The sequence below is a fragment of the Macaca thibetana genome, chromosome 9 (genome assembly GCF_024542745.1).
Source record: "Macaca thibetana thibetana isolate TM-01 chromosome 9, ASM2454274v1, whole genome shotgun sequence".
Taxonomy (NCBI): domain Eukaryota; kingdom Metazoa; phylum Chordata; class Mammalia; order Primates; family Cercopithecidae; genus Macaca; species Macaca thibetana.
In genome coordinates, this window is record NC_065586.1 from 2550815 (window position 1) to 2566262 (window position 15448).

A 15448-nucleotide genomic window follows, 5' to 3' on the forward strand; every position below is an offset into this window, starting at 1 on the left:
GTTTGGTCATTTAGTCCCCACATGTCTCAGCCCATCCTACATCACTCCTCACAGCCTCTGCTCTCTCTGCTCTGATGATAGGCTCCTACCCTGTGACCAGGCCTTGCAGTCCCTCTGAGGGAGGAGCCACATTCACTCCATCTCCATGTCTCTGACATTTCCTCTTGTACTGTGAACACCTACTTCCCCTCTCAACCTAGATAGTGCCTTCATCTGTTGACATTCAGATGAATTATTGCCTCCTTGGAAAAGTCTTTCCTGACGTCGAGCCAGGTGACCCCATCTGTTTCTGTAGAAAGATGTTCCTATTTCTACTAGAGTACTCTTTCCTCCTCACTAGACTGAGGTTGCATTGGGGGAAAGGATTCTTCTTCTCTTCTATTATTCCCAGTACAGAAGATTATTATGAAGATTCGAAGATATCTGAGCATGTAATGATTTAGTATTACATATCTGAATACATTTATTCAATACATCTTTGAATGTGTATTGAATAAATAAAACACCATGTTGAAGAGAAGCAACCCTCTAATACTCAGAGATCTCTCATGTAAGGACTGAGATGATGCGTGTCCATTGTCCAGTCCGTAAGGACCGTGGGGAGAGTTAATAGACTCAGACCTAGAATCGTCACCTGAAGTAATGCTGAATTATCAGAACTAAAAGGAGCAATAAAATAAAACCACAGCCTCAAGATCAGCTCAAGAAAAATCCAGAAATGAGGTCATTTTGTCACACCTCATGTTTAATATGAAGGTAGTAAAGAATTAAAGCCATAGTGTTCAATAAACATGTCTTTGAGCACTGATAAACCTTTCCCATTTCAGAGGTGAGAACAAGAGATATGAGAAAACACTCATGCACATTTCCAGTTGCAACTTCATTATAATTTAATATTAACTAGGATTGCAATGTTCATTTTTACATTCTACAAATAATTTATAAGGCTTTTCTATTTCTATGTATTTCTATAAGGTTTCTGAGAAGGAAACACAAAACCTCTATATTCTGCTGTTTCTATAATAAATCATCTATGTCTTTTGTGAGATGGAGTCTCGCTCTGTCACCAGGCTGGAGCGCAGTGGAGCGATCTCAGCTTACTGCAACCTCCACCTCCTGGGTTCAAGCGATTCTCATGCTTCAGTCTCCCAAGTAACTGGGATTGCAGGCATGCACCACCACATCCAGCTAATTTTTGTATTTTTAGTAGAGACGGATTTCACCACGTTGGCCAGGATGTTCTCGATCTCTTGACTTCGTGATCCACCTGCCTCGGCCTCCCAAAGAGCTGGGATTACAGGAGTGAGCCATTGCGCCTGGCCAAATCATCTGTATCTATACCTATACCTACATTTATCTCAATCAGGGCAACGTTTTTAGAATTCTCTTATTGCGCAATACTTCTCAATCAGTTTCACTTACGCAATTAGCCAGAGAAAATATGAAGAATTTAGCCAGAGTCAACTTTACCTCCAGCACTTCCTAAAGTGGCCAACGCCAAGCCCAGTTTTCTAAGGGATTAAATCACTATTTTAATAGTCATTCTTTCCTGTGCCCAGGTAGGAAAGCAAAACACACAATCCCTCTCATTAGGACATCCTTTCATGATTTCTTTTTTGGTTTTTTGTTTTTGTTTTTGTTTTTGTTTTCTGAGACGGAGTCTTGCTGTCTTGCCCAGCCTGGAGTGCAGTGGTGCAATCTTGACTCACTGCAAGCTCCGCCTCTGGGGTTCACGCCATTCTCCTGCCTCAGCCTCCCGAGTAGCCGGGACTACAGGTGCCTACCACCATGCCAGCTAATTTTTTTTGTATTTTTAGGAGAGACAGGGTTTCACCATGTTAGCTAGGATGGTCTCGATCTCCTGACCTTGTGATCCACCCGCCTCGGCCTCCCAAAGTTCTGGGATTACAAGTGTGAGCCACCGCGCCCAGCCAGGACATCCTTTTGTGATTTCAACATTTTATTTAAAAGGATATTCCATTAAAAATGAATGATTATTGTTTAGAACTGTTTAAAGGATGGGAGGAAGAGCCAAGACAAGGTACTTCTTCAAGTCACGCCTCCAACGTAGAATAGTATAAGGGACACCAAACTGATTGTAAAGAGATAAATAGGATTTGGCCAGGCAAAGTTACTGAGTCAGAATCTTGAGGTATGAATTTCCCAGTTGAAATTAGAGAGCGGTTAAATCATTGCTCAGTCTTACATTTAGAATTAATGACTTCATGGAAGCAGGAGTCCTTTGCACCTAGAAAACATTTCCCAAACTAGCCAATGACAGCTGCGCAAAATTGCAATCTACCTTTCCTGATAAAGTGTTCACTCTTCAAATAGGAAAATAATTTCACATTTTCTTTTCTGACAAGCTTTTCAAACTTTAAATATTAATGTGGATTAGGAACCTACAAAATTAAGATATAACATATTTTTCCCAATTTATACCTGATCACAGACCACTTTTCACAAGGCATGTTGAAGGATGAATTGAGGAAAGGGACAACACAGTTTAGGAAGCTTGGGGATTGAAGACGTAAGATGTTTGAGTTTTTGAAAACTATTTATTTATGTATTTACGTATTTGTAGAGATGGGGTCTCACTATGTTGTCCAGCCTATTCACAGATGCTATCATAGTGCATCACAGGCTTGAATTCCTGTGGTCTCAAGCAATCCTCCCACCTCAGTCTCTCAAACCGCTGGGACTATAAGCTCATAAATATAGGAGGAAACTAAGTGTAGGAAATTGAATAAGGATAAATTAAAAATTGCTACCTAGGGCTGGTCACAGTGGCTCACACCTGCAATCCCAACACTTTGGGAGGCCTAGGTTGGTGGATCACTTGAGGTCAGGAGTTCAAGACCAGCCTGACCAACATGGTGAAATCCCATGTCTACTAAAAATACAAAATTAGCCGGATATGGTGGCACATGCCTGTAGCCCCACCTACTTGGGAGGCTGAGGCAGGAGAATTACTTGAACCCAGAAGGTGGAGGCTGCAGTGAGCTGAGATCATGCCATTGCACTCCAGCCTGAGCAACAAGAACAAAACTCCACCACAAAAAAAAAAAAAGAAAATGCTACCTAAAAATTTAAAGAATGTTCTTAGTGGCCAGGCATGATGGCTCTCTCCTGTAATCCTAGCACATTGGGAGGCCGAGGAGGGCTGATCACTTGAGGTTAGGAGTTTGAAACCAGCCTGGCCAACATGGTGTAACCTGTCTCTACTAAAAATACAAAAAATTAGCCAGGTGTGGTGGTGAGCACCTGTAATGCCAGCTACTTGGGAGGCTGAGGAAGAAGAATTGCTTGAACCCGGGAGGCAGAGCTTACAGTAAGATGAAATAGTGCCACTGCACTCCAGGCTGGGTGACAGAGTGAGACTCCATCTCAAAAAAAATGTTCTTAGAACTGCATTTTTGTGGCTCCTCCATGTGTGATATTTTGTAAGCCGAGTCAATTTCTTTTCAGAGGAATAAAATATTCTAGTAGCTTCAGACTGAAACGTGTCTTTATAAAATTTAGATGTGCACCAGTCAGAGGTAGCCTGTGTATCACCCTTTGCTTCATTTGTAGAAAGGCATAAATGAAAGTAAGAAAAACAAAGTCAGACACCTATAGCTGTACATTTTACACAGAAACCCCTGACCTAAGAGAAAATTCAGTGGACGGTTTTATGGCATAGCCTTACATTTATAATTTGTGGTATTGCCATGTCTGTCTTCATCTTGTTTTCTTGTCAAAAATTAATTAGAAAATAATACAGAGAAATTGTTAAGTCCTTAAGGAATTTTTTGCAATCGCCTGCTGCTAAGGGGAAATGAAGAATCGTGGTATAAATGTTCACAGCTGCGTCTATGAGCAAGTATAGTTGAGGTGTTAAGAACAATTTTTCCCATAACTATAGATTTTTCCATAGTAAGACATTTTTATTGTACCAATTCAAGACACTATAGATATACACAGATATTCTTTAATTCAGTCTGCTACTACTGCTGCTGCTGTGAAGTTGTTAATCTTCACTTAACCTGTTTGTGAAATGAGCAAAGTGTAAATTCAATTCAATTCAATTCAATTAATATTTATTGAGAACCCATGGTGGGGTAGAACTGCACAAAGAACTGTGAGGTCAGTTGATGAATCAGACACAGACTTTTTGACAAGCTTTATGTCTTCCATCTCTGGGGAACATTTACTCTGGCTTCGAAAAATATGAACAATCAAAATTAGAGACATGTCAGAAAAGAATACCAGTGCATAAAATCAGGTCAGAATGACCTGAAATCATTTACGTACAAAAGGAATAGAACGGTACCCATTCCAGGAGCACTGGGCCCTTATTCTATAGCACACACTGAGCTCAGAAGTGGACTGAGGAGTTGGGCAACAAAAAACTGCAATTGAAGGATATTCCACGTTCTCCCCAAATGCTTTTCTCCAATGACCAGGTGCATGGTATGAAATTAAACAATTCTTTTGACTCTTGAAGTTTTCTGGATCCTCAAAGACACCTATTAAAATACAAATAGTTGAAGAGTCTTGGTTTTTGCATCAATCTGTTTCTTCCCAGAGAATGAGAGAGGAGCTAGAATACCAAAACCTTATATCCACCGGCAGCAGCTTCAACAGAGCTAAGTGTCAAACCCCAATTACAGCCAATGGAGAGAGCAGCAACCTCAAATCCTGCAAGGTTTAGCAACTGTGTCGAGAAGGCAGAGGAGGCTCCGGGCGTCAGATGAACCTGGCAGCCCCCAGATGCCCCCGTGGAAGCCATGGCAGCCACCTTAAGAATAAGAGCCGAAAATGGATCGGTTTTCAAACTCCAACAGCAGCTGTGCACAGAGTATCCCAGGATGGCTGGAAAAGGCTGGGGCTGTCCGTGTCTCATAGAGACACAAAATCAGATCTTCTGCTTTTGACTACAATGTATTGGAGCTGTCACAGCAGCCCTTGGCACAAAAAAAAAAAAAAAAAAAAAAAAAAAAAAGGGGGATGCATTAAAAATCAATGACTTTCTTGGACTCATCAGAAAACTGAGGTCTCAGAGCCATTCACCACCTGGAAATCAAGAGACAGCCCGTACCTGCTCACCTGGAGCAGAAGACTCTGGGCCATCGCAGGCAGAGACCCTCGAGTGGGCACTTTGATGGATTGCTGGAGGCTGAGTGTGGACTAGCTCCAGCGTGAGAAACTCCAGGGCTGCTGTTTTAGGGGAAGCTTCACTTTCACAAGCTGTACCTCCAGGAACCCCAGCAGGTGTTTCCGTGGTAAAGATCTGAGAAAGATCTCTCATTTTGAAAGCTTCCAGAGCCGACTCTGTGGCAGAGGCCAGGTCTCTAGGTAAAGACTACCAGAGCCTTACCCCAGCTGGGCAGGAGCCCTGGTGTGCCCCCCACTACCCCCAGGCTTCCCGGGTGTCCTAAGGAAGGAGAAACCACAGTCAACAGGCCCAAGGCTTCATGCCCTGATTGGAACAGAGCAGCCAGGAAGAAAGCAGAGAGTAGAAGGAAAGAAATTCTACCACTGGAGAAGTATTTGTGAGGGTCACATCCCCAAGACACGGACCCAATGAAACACCAAGATCTGCTCAGAAAAGTCTGCGAGGCTGCCCTCCCAACAGCTGAGCGCCAAGCTGACAGGGTCCCAGTAGAATGGCGGGGCTCTACAGCTGATCACACTGCAAGACAGACTCTCTCAGAGGAGGAAGACTAAGGATGCCCAAAATCAAGACGGGAGACAAATGGGGACTCGAGGAAAATGGAGCCCCTGGCACCTGTAACTAGAGTTAACAAGAGTCAGAGTCCACTCCTGGCCATAAATCCTTACACTAAATGCCCATTTCTCTCAGTTCCTATCACCTGATATAGGATGTTTGACTTTTCTCAAAAAATTACCAGATGTGATGAAAGACAAGAAATAGCACAGCTTGAAGAGACCCAACCCTTGGACGTGATGCCCACGGTGAGGCAGTCAGATGGGATTGGGAGTGGGAAATGGAAGCTCAGAGACAGAAACTCTGGGAAAGAAAGAGAAGACAATTCTACACATGGATTCCCAAAATTAATCCATCTAACTCACTTCCGGGACAGAGCTCCAAATTCAAAAAAACTCGATCTGAAGAGAACTGAAATTGTGCAGGGCATCGATAGAGACACAGTAAGAAAGCATTTGGCCGAAAGCAGGGTCACAGAAACAGAGCTCAGCCCGGGACCGGGCAAAGCCGGCCGCCACGTTTTTTGAAAGCAGACAAACACACAGGGAAGTCAACAGCCATGAAGGAAGAGCAGGCATCCTGAGTCTTAAGCCCTTCAGAAGTTCAGAAAACATCCTGTTAGGTGAAGTAAGCAGCAGAAAACGACGGAGCATGAATCCTATGAGGCATTCCTAAATGAAGAAAGAGTGAAAGCCAAAAAGATGTCCTGTTGTCACCAAAAGCACACTAGAAAGGCATGCCTACAAAATAAATAAAATGTGTAACCTACTGTTTCAAAACAAAAAAGGGAGACATTAAGAGAATAGTATAAGATTTGATATAATAATATAAACCAGAATCAGAAATAATCAGGAATAAAATGATAGAGTAAGGAAAGAACTAGACATGTAGAAAGAAATTACTTCAGAAGTATTGACTCACTAAAAGGAACACAAGAGGAAATAAATAAACAGATAATGTCTTGAAATAACTCAGAGATTAAAAATGAAATTAAAAAGAATCAAAGGAAGAGACTTAAAAATTTCAAGAGCAAATTACTCACTTAACTGATAAAAGTTTCAACATGCCTGTAATAGGAATCTCCAATATCCAAAACAAAATAAAACAAAGAAATAGAACAAAAATTAAAACCTGGCCAGGTGTGGTGGCTCACGCCTATAATCCCAGCACTTCCTGAGGCCGAGGTGGGTGGATCACCTGAGGTCAGGAGTTCAAGACCAGCCTGGGCAACATGGTGAAACCTTGTCTCTACTAAAAACACAAAAATTAGCCAGGTGTGGTGACATGCACCTGTAATCCCAGCTACTTGTGAGGCTGAGGCACAGAATTGCTTGAACCGAGGAGGAAGAGGTTTCAGTGAACCAAGATGGTGCCAATGCACTCCAACCTGAGCAACAGAGTGAGACTCCGTCTCAGAAAAAAACAAACAAAAAACCTGTCAATCTTTTCTAAAGTAATCATAATAAAAATGAAACTGTTGAAGGGACACAAAGAATGCGTGAGACACTTGGCTTAGAATTACCAACACAGCAAGATACTGTAGTAAAATTGTGGAGGTTTAAAGAAAAAATAAATCTGTGAAAAGTCACACAAAAAGACTAAGTTACTCAAAGGGAAAAGAAAATCAGATTGCTATCAGACTTTTAAAGGCATTCTTTTAAGCTAGAGAAAAATTAAGAAATCTTTTTAAAAATATTCTGGTAAGAAAGCGTAAGCCTGAGATACTTGGCTATCTACAGCACCATCCGGGCCTGTGTCTGTCCCCCTCTCCCTGGGGGCGCTTCCCAGACACATCATGTTTTTACCTTGTTCCGCCACAATCTAACCTGGTGCCCAGCAAAAAGAAGAGGCTGAAATGACATCAGGTGAATTCGTGAGTGAATTCAGTTCAGCTGATTGGGTCATTCACAGGTGACTTTTCCAGCTTTCTACAGGAATCTAACTCTCCCTCCCCATTTCCCATCTTCATCCTCATTATACCCCTAAATACTTATCTCATCCTGTTTTCTTGCATCTCAGAAAGCACCTGTCCCTTGATGCCCACCAAATCAAGCCAGAAGATATATAATATATAATAAAATAATGATGTAATTATATAATTATGTTATTTTTAAATAAAATAATATATAATAAAAATAATTATATAAAATAATATGTTTATGTTAAAATAATATATAATAAAATTTTTATAAATAAAATAATAATTATGTTAAAATAATAAATATATATTATATATTTTAAAAATATGTAATATATAATATATTATATATAATTAGATATAAAATATAATATAAAATAAATATATATAATAAATAAAATAAATGATATATAATATAAAATATATATATATATAAAATAATATATAATTTTTTAAATTAATTAGCTATTAATAAAATTACATATTTTATATATATAGTCTCCCACCTATTTTTCCAACCCTCTGTCTGGTATTTGTATCAATTTTTCTTATTTTCAGTCTTCTTTCATGACTTCTTTCTTTCTTCGCCCCAGCTGCTGCCTGTGATGTTCATCTACCCAATTGCACCTCGTCTGAATCCTGTTCATGGCTCAAAGTCTCACTAAACATCCCCCTACTGACATGCTTTCTGTATTTCCTACCCACCAACAGGATATTTTTTTCATGCTGCATGTATTATGTGTCCTTCCTGAATTATAAACTCCCTGACCTTTATGTCACTCTTCCCGAGACCTCAAATATCTTGAGATACTGTGTGCCATGCATGTCAAAGTCCTTGAGTTACTATTTGTTGTACCTGATACCCATTTCCTGTATGACAGCTTCAACATCTGCATCACCTTGGAGTACTTGGTGTCTTCTGGCTGGGTGTTTTCTTGCCTTTCAGCAAGCCTGTGCTAAAATAATGCTCAAAGGAGGGAAAATAAAATCTTAATAGATCTTAATTTTTATCAGGTCAAGAATCTATATAGATTTTATGAAACGTATGGTCCCTTTTATCAAGAAAAATACACACTCAAACACACACACACACAGAGGCAATGTTTTTGATATAATGACAAGATGGTCACACTTGTCCCTAAACCTAAGTGAGTATTTTCTTTGGGGTAGATCCATGGTTTCCCATGTAACTGCTCTAACTAAAGCAACGGCCGGGTGTGCAGGGAGCCAGACCCCACAATAACTCCTGCCCTCTACACATTGTCCAGAGGATGCTGCCCCTCCCCCACCTCCCTCCCACCACCCGACACACAGCTCATGGTATATTTTAGCCCTGGGAAAAGGAGAAAAGTTTTAGCACTAACTTCTCATCTATATTCCTGCCTTCCATCATCAATCACCCAATCACAGTTACCAAGTAGAGAGTGGAAGAGATAATATCTAAAATATGAGAAAGCATTGGATTCTCCAGGTGTCATTGCTTCAACTTTCATTATTTTTCCATTTTATCTCATTTTTGAAAAAAAATCAATACTTCTATTTTATGGACCCAGAAAATCTAAGTATGTGTTGCTTAAACACAGGAGCTGTGTGGGATAATTTCCAGATTTGGTACCAGAAAACCTCAACTTCCTTTGTTGTTTTTGCTTTTTATACCAACTAAATAAACTAACTAATTTGTGAGGGTATCTGAGATGCTTCTTCATTTATAAAAATAAATGATCTTTTCGATCTCAAAATAATTGGAAAATAAAACAAAATAGTATAAAAGAGAATGTTTTGTGTTAAGTGTTATACAAAACTTAGATGCTAAAATCAGGCACATGAATCTAGTAGCTGGATATCGTCAGCCATCGACAGTCCCCAACTGTGGCTTTTGTTTTCACTCACTGTTTTCAGTCACTTAGAAGTGACTTTTAGTAAGCAGAAGTTCTTAATTTTGATAAATTACAATTTGTTTTTGTTTTTTATTGTGTGTCCGCTTAGTGTTACATTTAAGAAACTGAAACCTCATCCTCCTTGGTTCAAGCAATTCTGTGCCTCAGCCACAGAAGTAGCTGGGACTACAGGTGCATGCCACCACACCTGGCTGATTTTTGTGTTTTTAGTAGAGACAAGGTTTCACCATGTTGCCCAGGCCGATCTCGAACTCCTGACCTCAGACGATCCACCCACCTCGGCCTCACAAAGTGCTGGGATTATAGGCATGAGCCAGCCACCACAACTGACCAGGTTTTAATTTTTGTTCTATTTCTTTGTTTTATTTTGTTTTGGATATTGGTGATTCCTATTACAGGCATGTTGAAACTTTTATCAGTTAAGTGAGTAATTTGCTCTTGAAATTTTTTAATCTCTTCCTTTGATTCTTTTTAATTTCAATGTATCAATTTTTACAATAACTGTTTTGTGTTTGATTTATTTTATGATTTTTTAAATTTTTTTCAGAGACAGGGTCTTGCTCTGTCACAAAGACTTGAGTGCAGTTGCACAGTCATAGCTCGCTGCTTCCTCCATGTCCTGGGCATGTGATCCTCCTGCCTCAATATCCTGAGTAGGTGGGACTATAGGCACACACCATGATGACTGGCATATATACACACACACACACACACACACACACACACACACACATATACATATATGCCCAGGCTCATCTCAAACTCCTAGCCTCAAACAATCCTCTCATCTCAGCCTCCAAAATGCTACTATTAAAGGCATGAGCCATCATGCTCAGCCTATTTGATTTTACACATTGTTTTCTATATTATTACTTGTGATTTTATCTTTATTTTATTTTACATATTTTCGGTTATAGTTCCTTTTTAAATTTGCTTTGTTAAATGGAATATTAGGTCATTAGTTTGAGACCTTTCTACTTTCCTAATGCAGACATTTAGTGCTATAAGTATCCCTCTAAGTCCCATTGCAGCTATATCCCATAAATCTGATATCTGCATTTATGTTCATTCTGCTTAAAACACTTCCTGATTTGCTTTTTGTCTTAGATCACGGGTTGGTTAGAGACGCTTCATTTCTTACATACTCTAACATGGGAAAGGTGGCTGGAATAGTGGCCTTGAGGAAGATCAGAAGTCTAGTGTTGGATGTGTTATGTTTGAGGTGTCTATGCAACATCCAGGAGATCTACAAATTTCTATAACTTCCATGTCAGATGAGCACAGCATATTGTATTCAGCATGTTACTTATTTCAATGAGGAGTTGGGGTTTTCATTCTGCCGTAATACCAGAAATGAAGTGTTTCTGTGACTTCTTTAAGGTGTCCTCATATAATGTTTATTCTCTCTTTTAGTAACCATCAGTGCTGTCCTTTAAACCTTTTCTAATCTCCAACATCCATTTTAAGATAGAAAGAACAAAACTGGAATCAGTACTCCAATAAATTTCTGGGCTTTAACAAAGACAGCAAGAGGACTCCTGGGAGTTTCCAAACATGATGTCTTTAGAAGGCTGACACTATAGTTAAAGCAAATAATCCTAAATGAAGCAGTAAAAAGAGTGAGGCATTTTGCAGAATGTTTCTTTACAAAGTAAAAACATTCTGAATGAGGTGCCTGAAGTTCAGCCTGAAGACACTAGAAGCAGTAACAATGTATTCTACTATGTTGCACCTCAGTCTTTGGGGTCTTGATTTAGATCTGGCTACTCAGCCTTTGCAGAGGTCACAAACATGCAACAATATTGGCAAACAAATACACCAACCCTGTGGCAGCCCTGCAGGCATTTCAACTTTATTAAGTTGACCTAATGCATCATGGATGAATCACATTAGGAAAAACGGGGAAGTTTTGAACTAATGAAGACCCATCTGAACAGCTTGCCAGGTAATACCAAATTTGACATTCTGGTACTCAGAGATCCACAGTAGCTTTTATGGCATCTCCTCCCAAAATTATCCTAATTGATTATGTTATTAGAAGCAATTTTTAAAAATATTTGCTTCAGTTTCTTATTAAATACAATTTTCATGCCTGTTTCCTTTTTTAAATTTTTTAATTTTTTGAGTCAGGGTTTCCACTCCTGTCACCCAGACTGGAGTACAATGGTGCAATCTCGGCTCACTGTAACCTCTGCCTTTTGGGCTCAAGTGATTCTCCTACCTCAGCCTCCCAAGTAGCTGTGACTACAGGTGTACACCACTGCACCTGGCTACTTTTTGTATTTTTAGTAGAGATGGGGTTTCACCATGTTGGCCAGGCTGATCTCAAACTCCCAAGCTCAAGTGATCCACCCGCCTCGGCCTCCCAGAGTGCTGGGATTACAGGCGTGAGCCACCATGCCCAGCCTCCATGCCTGTTTCTTAAAGCCCTCTTTTTCTCCTTCTCATCATTTGGAGTATAAATGCTAAGTCCTAATTACCAAGCATTTCAGAGATTCCTTTCTCACATTCCTAAGGTGGGTGTAATATCATGCTGAATAGATAAGAATGGTTCCTGAGTGATGCTGACACAGCATGGCAAAGTAATTGGGGTCTATAACACAGATGGGGACAAGTATGTTGGAATTCTCATTTCCCCTATACAAAGAAACTTGTTCTTAACTGAAAATCCATAACATGACTGATGCTCCTGTTTAATAACCAAAAGGTTTTAGAGATAAGAAAAATGGGGCTAAGGGACAACCTAATAACTGTCTGTTTTGCCTCTGAGTTTTTTGCTGTTGCTACCATACATTTGGCTTGTAAGATTTAACCTCACAAATATTTTTATTACTTTTGCTTAACACGTTATATTTTAAAGAGATTAAAAGAATAAATTTTATATTTGCCTCATATTTGCCATTCTTTTGCTCTTTATTCTATTGCTTGAGTTCTGTTTTCCACCTGGCAACAGTTTTCTTCTGCATAAAACATTTTAATATTCCTTAATTTTTAAATATCTTACTTCCTTTATCATCTTTTGATATTTTTTGCCGGTTTTGGTATAGCTAAAAAAAATTTACCTTTTATTTAAAAATATACTTTTAATTTTAGGATAGATTACATTTAGAAAAACATTGTAAAGGTAGTACAGAAAATGTCTTTATATATTACATCCTGTATTCTCTATATTAATATCACATACGAGCATGTTACATTTGTCACAATTAACAAATATTAATGTATTACTTTTCACTACATTTCATACTGTATTTTGATTTAATAATTTTTGTCTTGTTTTATTATCTGATCCCGAATACCGTATTATATTTAGTTGTCATGAACGTGAATGCTCTTTCTAGGATGACTGCAAAAATGCAAAAACAGCAGTAAAAAGCAATGTTGCAAAGAATCACAGGACGGACTCAATCAGCCCTATGATTTATTGTGCTCAGGATGAAATAGTTAATCACTCAACAGATACTCATGAAGCTCCTCTATGTAACCAACATTTAATAATGCATTTTCCTCTACTCGCATATGAAAACATATAATTTTAGTTTCCCTACCAAGCAGAAAACTGTGTGTTTCTTGATCTCTGTTTGTCAAAGATAAAACCAAAAGCAATAAAAAATTATAAATGATGAAATTCACAGAACTTATGAAGCACTTTTCCAATCAGTTATTATGTTTAGAGTTAATTCTATTGTCCAGCATGATATTTTCTAGTCAATAGCTTCTTAGAATCATTCCAAATTGTCAATCCTATTTCTTATTCTCAATCATCATTATTAATGTTATTTTCAGTAGTTGTAATAATTTTTCCCAAAACATACACTGCTGAAGCCCTAAATACACCAATGAGTAAAAATAATAAATATATAATATTTGAGTTATACATTTGATATTGTAGCAAACAAAAGAAATATGCCTTGTTAGCTGTTTCAATTGCTATCTGTTAATTCTGAGGCTACTTATTTCTTGTTTGTTTATCTGTTTATCTGGAACAGATAAAGATCTATAAAGCAACTGAGGACAGGATTGCCCCAAACAAAGTTATTGGTACAATTATGAATTCATGTGAAATGCCTTTCTTAACTCCCATTTTGGGCTATTCTTGGCAGGATTAAAGGATTTCAATCTGGATTAAAGGATTAGATAACTCATAAACTAGTGTTTCATTTTAGAAAAGAAGGAAACATATTCATTTAGATTCTTTTTGTCAAGGGATGAATGACTATTCTTTGCAACATACTTTTTTTCTATTTAAGCTGAGACAACAATACATTTATGTTTTTCCTAGTCCTTTGCTGTGTTGATCCCCTGTTCATTTTTTACACTGAATGCTTGAATATGCCTTCAGGGCTATAAAAAGAACATTACAATAAGGTTAAGCATTACCACTTTTGGATGATAATGTTAGGCAATCATTGCTTTAATTTACAATGAATATGATATAGTAAAAATAGAAAAAAATGAATATTAGTGTAAAGAAATACTCTCTACATGCTTTGATTTCCAGGGAAAAGAAAAGACAGAAAATCATTTTTGGATACTTGCATTTTCAGCACAAAGACTTTTCTAAAGCTTAGATTTACAAAGATTATTCCCATAAGTGAGTCATCAAATAACTCACTCACTTGAATGGTGTTCATTCATCTTTTATTTCTAATGAGCAGACCTCTGATATGATAACTGAAGTCATAACCATAGCCTTGGTTAGCTACTTTATTGGGCAATAGTGTTGAGCTACCAAACATCTCAGTCTAAGGGGATTCCTGCAAAGTGAAACTTCTTGCTCCTTTCATCATATTCTTATTGGAAACAATCCCAAAAACCTGGCCGATTCCATGTGAGAATATGACTCTTCCTGGCAAAAAAACGCTATAGGGAGCACAGGATAAACCAGAGCCTCATAAAACTACATAGCAGCTTATGTGTGAAAAGTCATACTAGATTCATACATTTTTGAAAAGTATTATTGATGCATTTCTCATTGTTAATTCAAATCATTCTGCCTTCTTTTGTCTTTTTCTTCTCATAATTAGAGTTACCTCTTCCCAAAACATGCAGAAGATTTTAAAACTATCCATCTGTTATCTCATATTTCCCCCAGTCCTTCCTATTAGTTCATTTTAAATTTCGACTCCAAAAGACCACACTGGCAGCTTACCTATCTGTCTATGGCCTCCAAAAGGCTGCTAGCTTATCCTCACATTTATCTTTCCATCTGGAAAAAAATTATTCTGCCATAGAGAAGAAACCCTATTGATAACTGAAGTCATAATAAAACATTTCTGATAAATATTTTCTCATACCTTTTATTGCCACAGAAGCTTCTCATTAAGCAGTAGTGATTCAAAACAGATAAGAGCATGGACACAGGAGCCGGACAGTTTGATACATGTGGTTTGACCAATTTCTGTATTTGTGATCTTGGACAAATTGCTCAACTGCTCTGTCCTTCAGGTTTTTTCTTTTTTTTAAGTGAACACTAGCATAGTGCTTAGCAAAGTAGCTGTCTCATAGTAACTACTATAAAAATGATAGTATTTTTATTTGCAGAGAAACAAAATACCATCATCATTAAGGCATGGATCAGACATCTTCTCCACTGAGTTATTTCAGGTTCTCAGGGAAAATCTGGTTGATTAGGAAGATTCCTGGTAATGTGTCTTTCAGAAAAAAAACAATTTAATTTACATATATACCTTAATTTTGTGTACTAAACAATTTTAAAATTTCCATGGATGTATGTGTTTTGGAAATATATTATGGTAGTGTTTCTAAGATGTTTAGGAGTTAATTAGCCAAGCGTTGTGGTGCATGCCTGAAGGCCCAGCTACTAAGGAGGCTGAGGTGGGAGGATCACCTGGTCTCCTTGGGAGGTCAAGGCTGCAGTGGGTTGTGATCTTGCTACTGCACTCCAGGCTGGATGAGAAA